General features: G+C 38.2%; 1 protein-coding gene across 2 annotated transcripts in view; it reads left to right on the top strand.

Moving 5' to 3' along the window:
• The window catches only part of KLF12 (KLF transcription factor 12), a 617,863-nt gene that overhangs the window by 483,549 nt on the left and 121,117 nt on the right, over positions 1–13,197 (top strand). The gene's annotated exons all lie outside the window — the stretch shown is intronic.

Raw genomic sequence — 13,197 nt, 5'->3', positions numbered from 1 at the left:
GCAACTCATACATCTCATTGCCTGTGACCATTTTGAATAGAAAGACCAGTGTGGGTTACCGGTCAGTGGCGAATAACAGAGAGCATGGTGAACACAGTGTGGTGAACACAGCTGTGAAGCCCTCTACTAGTCCTAGAATCTATTTGGCAGGTAGTAGGTGATTCCCTTAGGTGAAGGGCAGATGATTTAATTCTGCTTTCTCTCATAAGAAGGGCCAATCCTTTTCTCTGCTGAGAGATCCTGAGAGTGTTACAGGTAGAAATAGTTTTTAGAATTCATAGAACTGACAGGCAGTGGGAGCTCCCTGAATGACGGCTTGATTTAAATTTAGCACAGAATGAAATGAGCTGCTCCCCTCTAATAACACAGGAAAAATTAAGGGACGTGAGCTTGTCTGCTTGCCTTCTGAAGGTGGAAACCCAACTGAGACAGTAAGTTGACTGATAAAACCTGTCAGCATTACGCCATTTCCCCCTTTTGATGTATTGATACTTCTAAGGAGGGAATCCAAGCACAAGTAGTGAACAAGTTGCTGATCTAGTCCCAGACTGAAACTTACCTGAGGCTTGTCTTGACACATAACAAATAATCCTTGGTGAATTTTCTACAAGTGTTTCCCCATAGAAAGGAAGGTGGTTTGGAAGAGAAGGAACTACATTTTTAAGTAAAAATATCTTCAGGCACGGAAAAGCCTCCTGCATCTCATCTGATGTCTGTTCTAGCATGTTTTAAAAAGCACAGTAGATGATTAACAGCAGAAAAGGAGTAAAAGCCAAAGAATGTCTCAGTTGTACCCTAACTGGAAGCATTCTTTGGTGTTAAATTTGAAGTCACTCACTTTGCAGCTGGGCATATGTGTATGTTTGGGAATTTAGACACAGGTGGCTATAATGGCTTTGGAAGCCACAGTTGACCTGACTGTCTCTTTGCATTGTAGAGATTGATTTCAAGGACGTTAATGTTATTTGAAAAGTTAAGAAGTTCAGACAATGAAGTTTTAGTAGATTCCTTCCTCATATTATGATCTTAGGTTGTTTGGGTAAAGATTCACACTTCCCCATCTAGTTCCAGCCCCATCCCATCAGCTGCATGTGGACTTTTAGAAGCCTGCTTGATAACTTGTCTTAAGTTTTATTAAGGCATTTAGAGTGAAATTTCTAATGGCTTTACCATAAAATTACACTGTTGCCTGGAATTACTTTTATGGAACACTATGGGACATTTATTTTCAAAGGCAGTTGAATAACAGTAACACAAACCACATTTTTTATTAAAAAAAAGAACACTTTTTGTTCACTTTAAAGTTTAAGTGGAAAATAGAAAGAGGAGCTTCAGGTGAAAAAAACTTGCAAAATACTACAGTGTTTACAGATGCCAGTTCTAGATGATTAAAAAGGCCATTCTCATTATGGTTGAAATTTGGATCAGCTTATACAAAGATTGTGTTCATTTTTATGCAATTGTTTTAACTTCAAATTGCTATTTGTGTTTGCAACATAAATACAATTCTGCACTTTGAAATCAGTTCATTAGAGTGATAACATATATATGGATAAAGATGCAGTATTCCTTACTCTGTACTTTATTTATTATACTTACCAAAGTTGCAATTGAGTAAATCTGGTGAGGTGAGGCCTTCAAATGTATTAATACGCCTTTGTTATATTGTTATGACTGCTTAGAAGTGTAGCCATGATGTTGTTATAAAGGTGTCTTAACGTTTATAGTAAGGACTGACAGCATTTCAGCAGTGTTAAGAATACCAGCGTTCGTGATATGTTGAGTTACAGTCTTTGAAAGGATTGAGCATGAGATAACTCATGTGAATCTTAGTAGGCCCAGGAAGCCTTAATATTCATAGTCCATGATCCAATCTCAGATTTTACTCCTTACTGTTTAAGCCTGTAAATTTAGGAGGTAAATGTATTCTACAATTTCATTGATCAGATCTCTTCCTTCAACTTTTCTGAGGTAGTGCATTTCACACACATAAAAGATGTTTCCATTTGACTTGGTTTGGTTTAGAAAAGGGGTTTGGTAAGCCATGTCTTGCATATCACATTTCTCCATATCCCTACAATGCCTTCCACTTACCTGTACTGGCACTCCCAACACGTGCACACCTGTATACACACTTATATATGCAGCAGCCAGTGGACTAACAAATATCAACAAAGAACTTTTTTAAAAAGAATGAATTTGTAATAATCCATGCTGTCTAGAAATGTAAGTTATTTACCTTATTAGGGAATCAGCTTATAATGCTATATGACTTTGCTTGCATTTTATAGTTAAGAAGTGTACATAAAAATTTTAAATGCTATATTTTCACAGTGTCATTATAGAATAATGTCTGTTTAGCAACCCATGTCCATTGGTACTTTAAATATGCGAAATACTGTGCAATTGCAATAGAAATTCAGATTTTCATATGAAAATGAAATAGGATACTGCATCTTAAAAAAATAGAGTGAAGATATTTTACTGTATTAGTAACATATGTGATAGTGGAAAAAAGTATTTTCAAACTCACAAATTTTACAGAGGTTGTAAATAGTTTGATGAAGTATGTTGGGAAAAAGAGCTTCTAGTTTTCATCAGAATAAAAAAAAAAAAAACTTGTTCAGATATGCCTTGTGTATCTTACACACAATTAGTGATATTGCCATGGGGACTCTGTTCTGCCTTGGCAGAGCATAGCCCTTGTGCTCCCTGACAAAATGGAGTGGCCACTTGTCTCAGTTTAGCCAGGATGGTTTAGAATGCAGTGAAGTCATTTTAAGTTGTAGCAAACTGATTCCAAATGCATGCTCTTTGCCTGTAAAGAGAAAAACAGCAGCACAGGATTTCCTTGTGTTAAAAAGAAGCATCTAGCAGTTGTTCTCTTTTCTCAGTTACCTTCCTCCTCAATGCAGTAATTCTTGATCAAAACAAATGCACACCCTCTGCAGGTGTTTGTTTTTTTTTAAATCCCAGAGGGAGTACTTTTAGCAGTAGCTACCTGTTGACAAGATGAATGCTATGGATATGGCCACATGTGAAATGATTCTGTATTGGCAATAGGAATAAACTAATGCCCATTTTCAGAAATGAATTAAAAGCTGAAAGTGCCTGTCAATAAATTTTATGACCAATGAGATAGTCCTATACTTTTACACAGCAATAATTCTTTATCAAACTGGGTCTTTCCCCACCTTTGGGAAACACACTCACAGAGAAAATATATGCACAAAATAAATTGAATCTGTTCATATACACCATCAAAAATTGTTTGGTGTATTTTAAATATATTTCATCTTGCTTATGTTAGCATTTCTTAATTTAATCTTTCTTACAGAATATAAGAACGCCTGTCTGAGCTTTATGATTATCTCCAGTATACATCCTGGCACGTGGCATTTATAATTTTGAGATGAAAACTTCACTGTGATTTGTCCGAAACTTATGAAGCACTTGTTTGTAGTTCAAAACGTTTTGCTCAGTTAACAAAAGCCAGTTTATTAAGAGCAAAACACTATAGACATTTGTTCCTTTTCCTTTATTTTATCCACTAATATCAAATGCACAGACCTATACCTTTCTTCATTTCCATTCCCCCTAATATTTCCTGTTATCATCTAAGAACCATTTTGGAGTGAATATTAACACAATTGTTTCTCCCCAAAATGTCCACTAAGTAAAACTGACATGTAGTAAGCCTAACCTTGACCAAGGTTTACAGTTAGTCCTGGAAATGACCAGATTTACATTCAGAACATCACAATATGTTCCTACCATTATTTTACTGCTAAATGTAAAGTCGTGAATAGAAATATACAAGCAGATTGTATGAAGAGACAAGAGCCCTGGAAATTCTCCAGCCCCATCATCTCAGAGCACAAATCCATCCAAACAAGCTATCGAGGGGTATCAGTAAAATTACACTCTTTCAGAGCCAAATATTTGGTAAGAGCAATTTTTAAAGTATAACTGTGATTAAACACTCAGGCTTTAGACAGTGAAGACTGCCATGATAGACAGTGTTCTCCAGAACCAGACCACAGGACTATTAAACCATCTCCTGTTTCCTCCTCTGTGTTTCAGAACAAAAAAGAAGGAAGTATGCTAGATGAGGGCATAAAATAATGATCAAAGTGTCAGAGTAACACTGCTGTGTTCCTTAATCATACTGAAGGCAAGTCTTCTGACTGGGCTGTTTTCTGCAAGTTGTCTGAAAGTACTAAAAGAACTTGAAAGGTCACAAGTTCAGCAAACCATGAAAATACTAGCTGTTCTTTAGTAAATCCTTACTATATGCCAAGCAGTATACTGGGTAATTTTTAGACATATCACCTCTCATGTACAACAGTTCTAGATTTCATGGATGGGGAACCAAGGCACAGAGAGGGTGACTGAGTAGTCTGCAAACAGAAATCACGCGAGTGGGAGCGGAAGTTTACCTCTGTCAGGCTTAAAAGCCTATATTCTCCCCAAGGCACTGCTGCACCTGTGTTCCCAAGAGCCAGCTTTCCATATCTAACCCTTAAGTAGTTTTATTAGGGATGTGTAATCATCAAATTTTCCAAATAAGATATAAGGACATGATTTGACAGTGGTACATAAGATTTGAAATCAGTCTTCTTGTGAAACTCACACATGGAGAATCATTATAAACAAACACACCAACTGGCTATCTCCCTAGACTTCTCACTTGCCTCTGAAATGTTTGACCTGGAGATCCAAAACCATTTAAACACTTCCCTACTTGATAGCATTTTAGGGCAGATTTTCTTGATTCTACGTATTTCTTTATAGATGGAATAAAGGGTTTTCCACTTGCGTAGACCTTCCAGAGTGTGTTTAATTTGCATTTGAAATGTTACCTCCACGGAACTAGTTGTTGATAACAAGAGTCGTCTTTTGGCGGTTGTAAATGGGTTGGCAGTTGGGAACATTCAGATGATGAGCCAGAAGAGAGAACGGAAAATTCCTTTTAGGATTTCTCACCTGACAGTACCACCTTGTAATGTTTTCAGTAGTCTTACAAATAATTTGCCTGTAGTAGTATTGTTAGTTTAATTGAATTTTATCTAGGAAGCTGTCCAACATCAGAGAAATGACCCCCCCCACCCCCCTTTTCTGTGTAGAGCACATTCTCTTGACAGTATTGATTCATGGAAGTACTAATGGACTTAGAAAACATTTAGAGAATGTCATTTCTCATGGTGTTTCTTATTCTGAAAATGAATCTCCTGAATTACAATCTTTCTCCCTGTTCCTTGGCTGAGGGAAGAGATAAAACTTGTGTAAACAAATTCCCTCCCATGCTGAAAGCAAGTGTTTCGTGTGCACACAACCCACTGCAGAAAAGGGCTCTCTCCTCAGTTAATTGGGTTTCAAAACAAGGAATAATTTCTCCACAGCAAAACCACAACTTTAAGCGAGTTGAAAAGAGATGAATAGTGGAAATAGTCACGTCGGTACTTTATCTTTCTGGATTACATCTCTAGAAATTTTAAATGTTTGAGACACAGAGTCTGCCCTTTGTGCCAAGCAAGAATCAACGACTCCTTGTGTGAATTAGTATATCTTGCTTTTTCCCAATGCAGGTTGAAGACGAGGGTAGAATTTGGATCAAATTCTAGTCAAAGTGCTCAAGTAATCAAAAAGTAGGATATTTTAGGGACATACCAACATCTTCCCTTTCTGCTAATGTCATGCTCCTAAAGTATAGCATAAGACATTTTAGAAAATGATGTTGCCCTACTTGTGTTTCTAGTTTTCCCATAGCAGAATTTTGTATTTATATCCAGACTACAGGATGTATTTTGTCCCTCAGAACTTGATTATATTGGATGGGTATAGTTGAACTGGGGCACTGGTGCCTATATTCAAGGCTCTTTCCTATCAACTTGTCTGTCTACACTTTGTTGTCTTCAAAAATTCATAAAAAAAACCACCATCCCTATCCCCGCCCTATGGAATGGTGGCTGTATTGTTTTGTTCATGTCTATGTGGGACACATTGCATCACATGGCAAACCAACTCCCCATGGATGTGTGATAACTACTTACAAAACCAGCTTGAAAACATCGTCTTCTGTATTATGTCATCCTGTATCATAACACAATTATGTGTATCATAACATGCTCATTTTAAAAAAGAGAAACCAGCAAATTCATGTTTGTCCATAGAAGAATGTACTCAGAACTTTCTGTGTTGTGAAATGATGAGAACAGACCACGTTTAAGATATACCCACCTGCCACTTAAAATGACTTAGTTATAATTAGTAGTAGTCTAGACGTTGCTCTCGGTGTGTGGGGGTCAGTTCAAACGTCATCCTCTTTTGAATAAATCTCTCGGTGGTATTTGAAAAAAATACATGGGAATAAAGAAAAATATCATCTTTGGCCAAATCAAGCAGGCATCTTTTCCCTTTCCTTGACACTTAGCTCATTCTACTTGGTGATTGGATTACAAGAGCTGTGTAAAAAATACAAAAACATCCTTTCGTTTACAAAACAGTTATTCTAGGCTTGAAGCCTCTGAACAGCAAATCAAATAGATGTGCTGTGTCTGATTCACTTATGTAATTTTACAAAAGGCTCCTGGGTCTCTGAACCCAGAGAGTTGGAATACCCAGAGGAGGTCCTCTGCATTAAAGGATTAAAACCCCCAATGATGCTGGCAAGCAAATGTATTAATTTCTTAAATCTTCATTTGGTTTTCTGTTCAGAGTTTTAATTGCAAATGAATTTATTTCTCCAGCTTATCTAAAGATCTAATTTCCCAATAGTTTCCTCTGCATTTATATACTCTGTAGTGTTTAGGCAACCCCTGTTATAAGTTTATTAATATTATGTAAGTGTTGTTCTTGTATTTATGTATAGTGTATGTATTGTAAATATACTCAGAGCTTTTTTTCCTTTTACTGTAAAATGGTGATTTTTTTTTTTTTTTTTTTTTTTTTGCCCTACGATAATGTAAAGGGAGACCCTCCTAATGAGATTCTCTCAGAGGATGATTATTCCAGTCTATTCACAGAGATTTAAATGAACAAGTGTTATCGTTTTTAATGGTGTCTCAGACATATTCTGTTGGTGCATTGCTTTTCTGTATTCAACTTTCCTATGAATTGAGCTGTGAACCGAAATAGAGTTTAAACCTTTAACTGTATGCATTTGTATAATTATCTGAATGAAGGCATGAAGGTTAAATAAAAGCATTTTGTATGGAACGAAACTCCCTAATTATTACTAAGGCTGATTCAGACACTTTGGAAATCATAGTTATTACCATACTAATTAAACCTTTGTTATGAAAAGTTTTACCATTTGTGTATAGTAATTTAAAACAGAACAAGAGAAACTGTAAACTAAAAGGTGAATAGAGAACTTTTTATTTTGTAACAACCAGGACCTAAAGTGGGATTCCTGAAAATATTTTAATGAGTGTAAAACTAAAAAGTGGTCCAGAAATATGAAGTGATAGGAAAACAAGATATTTTTCAGAGCCTAAAGTCAAATCTCTGTGAATGAATGAATTACATTATTTTTTGGACTTTGTGTATCATTTAAGTGTAGAATGATCTATCTAGCACATGACAAAGCTGGTTTATTTCTATAAAATCTTAAGAAAACAATTATAAGATTTGGAAAAATAAGACCATTAATGAGTGGAAAAGTGAAAAAAAGTGAAAGTATTAGTCACTCAGTTGTGTCCCAACTCTCTGTGACTCCATAGACTGCAGCCCACCAGGGTCCTCTGTCCATGGAATACTCCAAGCAAGAATAGTGGACTTGGTAGCCACTCCCTTCTCCAGGGGATCTTTCTGACCCCAGGATCGAACCCTGGTCTCCTGGATTGCAGGCAGATTACTTTCTGAGCTACTAGGAAGCCCTTTAATTTAAATAACGCTTAAAAGCACCAGTTGTTGTTGTTCAGTCACCAGGTTGTGTCTGGCTCTTAATGACCCCATGGACTGCAGCATGCCAGGCTTCCCTGTCCCTCACCAACTGGGAGTTTACCCGAGTTCATGTCCATTGAATCAGTGATGCCATCCAACCATCTCCTATTAGTATCCTTCACTTGTAGACCTACTAGAAAAATCCATTCAACAATGAGAATGGTAGGAAATACTACTAACAATTACATTAAATGGTGATAGATGATAATAAAAATAATATTTGAGTACTTCCTAGATGCCCAGCAGTGTTCTAAGTATTATTTGTTCTCTTTATTCTTACCAAAATGCTGAGTTAGGTTCTGTTATTATCCTAATTTTACAGAGGTAAAGGTAAGGTACTGTGTTTAGGCAACTTTTCCAGTCACCCTGGTTCTAGCACTAGAGTCCTTAGCTACTAAAGGGTTACAGGTTAAGAGGATGGAGAAAGGATAGAAGGTGGGGAGAGAGAATGAGCAGTGATGAGTATCATAGAAATATTCAACAAATATCTTTGATTATATATGTATAAATAAATATTAATAAGCCAAATGAATACAATTCTTCATTTCATACTTGGCAAACCATAATGTAGTTTAATAACTCATAAAAATCAGAGACTGAGGTAGATTTTGGCTTACTTTATTAGTGATTCAAGTCCTTTTGTAAATGAACTTTGAGTTCGGTGAAATCACTGGGTTCCGCTGAGAGAGACTGTGGGAGGAGAGCCTCAAGGGCTGCGCGTGTGTTCGCTCCGTCCGCGCTGCTTAGGGCGCCATCTTTAACCCTCCCAAGACTGGCTGCATCGAGCACCTGCCCGACGGGAGCCTGGAGAAGTGATTCCTCGACCAGTGCCAGCTTTCTTGGTAATTTTACAGTGATCACAAAGCCAGTTCTACAGAAGAAATCACTCACCAATTAATTATAAGATTCTTTGACAGTTTAAGCAATAAACTGTAAGTACATATTTTTACTGAACTATTCATGAAGATTTTAGTTGCACCATTTTGGAAATATACATTCAGGCAGAAGCCAATCAATTAGGATACTCTATCTTGTTCTACACTCTGGTGAAGCATGGCAGTCACTTGTAAGACTGAACCTAATTCATTCAGGGTCTTCATTTTTGGATATGACTTTGTAACAAAGTGGTAAGTTGGACATTAGATTTATGTGTCTTGGGCCTGATTTTTCGGTCTTCTTTAGGCCGTACCAAGCAAGTAGGCCAGCTCTCCAGCTTTGTTCTTGTTTTCTAGTCCATCTCAAGAGACTTTGTCATAAGTGTAGACCAAGGAGGCCAATCTTATGGAATAGATCACCCGATACTATTATACCCTCAAGGTAATGTATTTTTCAGTGTTTCTTCTACCAAGGGATTCCCCGATCCTTCAACAATAGATGGAATTCTGTGGGTACTAGGGATTCTGAAACTTCCTCAGTTCTTACCTTTATTCTTAATGTTTTGCCATAGCAGAGATTTCTCATCTGAATATTGATGGTTTCACTGTTCTGATTCTCTCCAAGTTAATGACTGCAAAGCCACAGCATGAAAGAATTAAAAGTAAAGAAGCAGCTACATGATTAAGAGTAGAATACCATGGAGCTTTATCAAAAAGAAAAATACTTCAGTGCTTGAACAAAGTCATACTCCCTAAAAAATTATTTCAGTCCCAAACGGCCACTGATGGTTTGCATACCATATAGTACATTGTCTTCCCACCAAAGTTGCATGATTTCCTTCAGCACAATGAGTTCCTTGTGCTTTGTCCGAGTGTTGTCTGGATTTAATATATTTCTCTCCCAGCAGTGTAATAAGTATAATCTGCATCACTTCCTATTTAGTCTAAATCCATCAATCAACACCTACACAGCCATACACTTGAATGATTGTCTTATTTCTGAAACAAATTACATTTTCTTTATATAGGAACAATTTGTACATGGTCTTTTTCTTTCATATTTTCACTGTGGTAAATTCATGTGTGTATCCACATGTAACTCAGTTTTATGAGGCCATGATGACATCAGCAACATCAGACTGAAGCAGGTATGCTAAAAAGAAGTTCATTCAGGGAATGTTCCAGAATTGCTTAAAAATATGTATAACCATCACAGTGCCCTCCTTTTTTGAGAGCTACAGTTTATATGATGTAATATATATATTTCTATATTGTAATCCATGGGCTTCCCTGGTGGCTCAGTGGTACAGGATCCACCTGCCAATGCAGGAGACAGGTTCGATTCCTGGGTCAAGAAGATCCCCTGGAGGAAGGAATTGTAACCCACTCCAGTATTCTTGTGGGATAATCCCATGGACAGAGGAGCTTGGCAGGCTACAGTCCATGGGGTCACAAAGAGTTGGACATGACTGAAGTGACTGCACACACACAAGCATTGTAATCCATTACCTTCAAGAGGATTGCAGGGCATTTTTCTGTGACATAGCTACTGTGATGTCCATGTCCTTTAGAGCTTTCAGAGCGTACTGAATACTCAGGTCAGTTCAGACATCTCAAGGGCAGCCCTGCTGTGCCCCAGACTCCTCTGAGCTCCTCAGCTTGACCAGAGAGCAACTCATGAGGTAGATGTGGTTGTGAAAGGTTAGCATAATTGATCATCCTCAGGGCCCTTAAAACTTATATTAGTGCAGCTTATATATTCCATTACTGAACTGAAGTCTGTGGACCCTACCTGACTTTTCATGGCTGATTTGGATCTACTGTTTTGTAATATGCTCAGCATGAATACACACAGTCACTTGGATATTGACGTTGATTCTTTTGATATGTGCTGTGCCGTGCTAAGTTGCTTCGGTCGTATCTGACTCTTTGCAACCTCATGTACTGCAGTCCACCAGGCTCCTCTATCTGTGGGATTCTCCAGGCAAGAATACAGAGTGGGTTGCTATGTCTTCCGCCAGGGTATCTTCCCAACCCAGGGATCTAATCCAGGTCTCTTAAGTCTTCTGCATTGGCAGGAAGGTTCTTTACCACTAACACCACCTGGGAAGCCCTGTTTATATTTGGTGTGTCTAAAATATAGGACACAATTACACAATTGCACTCATCTCACATGCTAGCAAAGTAATACTCAATATGCCAGCAAATTTGGAAAACTCAGCAGTGGGCACAGGACTGGAAAAGGTCAGTTTTCATCCCAATCCCAAAGAAAGGCAATGGCAAAGAATGTTCAAACTACCACACAATTGCACTCATCTCACAAGCTAGGAAAATAATGCTCAAAATTCTCCAAGCCAGGCTTTAACAGAATGTGAACCATGAACTTCCAGATGTTCAAGCTGGTTTTAGAAAAGGCAGAGGAACCAGAGAAAAATTGCCAGATCATTGAAAAAGCAAGAGAGTTCCAGAAAAAATCTACCAGTGCTTCATTGACTATGCCAAAGCCTTTGACTGTGTGGATCACAACAAACTGTGGAAAATTCTTAAAGAGATGGGAATACCAGACCACATGACCTGCCTCTTGAGAAATCTGTATGTAGGACAAGAGGGAACAGTTAGAACTGGACATGGAACAACAGACTGGATCCAGGTTGGGAAAGGAGTATGCCAAGGCTGTATATTGTCACCCTGCTTATTTAACTTATATGCAGAGTATATCATGTGAAATACCAGGCTGGATGAAGCACAAGCTGGAATCAAAATTGCTGGAAGAAATATCAATAACCTCAGATATGCAGATGACACCACCCTTATGACAGAAAGCAAAGAAGAACTAAAGAGCCTCTTGATGAAAGTGAAAGAGGAGAGTGAAAAAGTTGGCTTAAAACTCAATGTTCAGAAAGCTAAGATCATGGCATCTGGTCCCATCACTTCATGGCAAATAGATGGGGAAACAATGGAAACAGTGAGAGACTTTATTTTGGTGGGCTCCAAAATCACTGTAGATGGTGACTGCAGCCATGAAATTAAAAGACTCTTGCTCCTTGGAAGAAAAGTTATGACCAACCTAGACAGCATATTAAAAAGCAGAGACATTACTTTGCCAGCAAAGGTCCATCTAGTCAAAGCTTTGGTTTTTCCAGTAGTCATGTATGGATGTGAGAGTTGGACCATAAAGAAAGCTGAGTGCCAAAAACTGATGCTTTTAAACTGTGGTGTTGGTGAAGACTCTTGAAAGTTCCTTGGACAGCAGAGAGATCCAACCAGTCCATCCTAAAGGAAATCAGTCCTGAATATTCATTGGAAGGACTGATGCTGAAGCTGAAACTCCAATTCTTTAGCCACCTGATGTGAGGAAATGACTCATTTGAAAAGACCCTGATGAAGATTGAAGGCAGGAGGAGAAGGGGACAACAGAGGGTAAGATGGTTGGATGGCATCCCCAACTCAATGGATGTGATTTTGAGTAAGCTCTGGGAGTTGGCGATGGACAGGGAAGCCTGGCGTGCTGCAGTCCATGGAGTCGCAAAGAGTCAGACACGACTGAGTGACTGAACTGAACTGAACTGAAAACATAGGAGAATGGTTAGGGGATTTCATATACTTTATTTAGTCCCTCATAACAGTGTTTTTATGGTTGCTAGTAAGAAGTTTTACATACATAAAATAAAGCACGCATGAGTTACTACTCCATGAAGTATTATACTAATTGATTTGGGATATAAAATTTGTACCTCAGACTTAATCTCTGACCAAAACTTGGTTACAGCCTTTTGGAGCAGATAGATACACAGTTTCTATAATATCAAATATAAATGGATAAGCATCACCAGAACTGACTGAGGTGTTATGAAAGTTTAAAAGTAGAACAGCTTCTGTAACACAGGTAATCAGCTGGATTGCCATATCCCCGGAGATCTCTATTGCATGGAGATGCTCAGATTCCTAAGTCCATGCCCAGCAAAAGACCAGAGCCCTCCCTAGGATTCCTGTGCATGCTGAGGGCATGTGCAGCCCTGGGGGTAAAGGAGGTAAAGCTGCTCACTTTGTCACCATCACCTCATTCTCTTGGTTTATCATTTCAAGGGCTGAAGTGTGTTGTCTCTGTTTTCTGACTGGTCAGCGTTTTCTTTGATTTACTACACACACACACACACACACACACACACACGTGTGTGTGTGTGTGTGTGTGTGTGTGTGTAAACGGTACATTTATTGTTTGCTAACTGAAGTTTTGTGATCCAAGAGTGGCAAGGAATTCCACTTAGTGGATGAAGATGTAATTTTTCAAAAACTAAATAAAGAATGGAATGGGATGGTAGAGGACGGGATGGTATGTGGTAAAATGAAATGCAAGAAAAGGAAGAGAAGAAAG

This window comes from Giraffa tippelskirchi, chromosome 12 (genome assembly GCF_054371585.1).
Source record: "Giraffa tippelskirchi isolate mGirTip1 chromosome 12, T2T-mGirTip1v1.2.pri, whole genome shotgun sequence".
Taxonomy (NCBI): Eukaryota; Metazoa; Chordata; class Mammalia; order Artiodactyla; family Giraffidae; genus Giraffa; species Giraffa tippelskirchi.
This window is presented reverse-complemented; position numbering and strand designations above follow the sequence as displayed.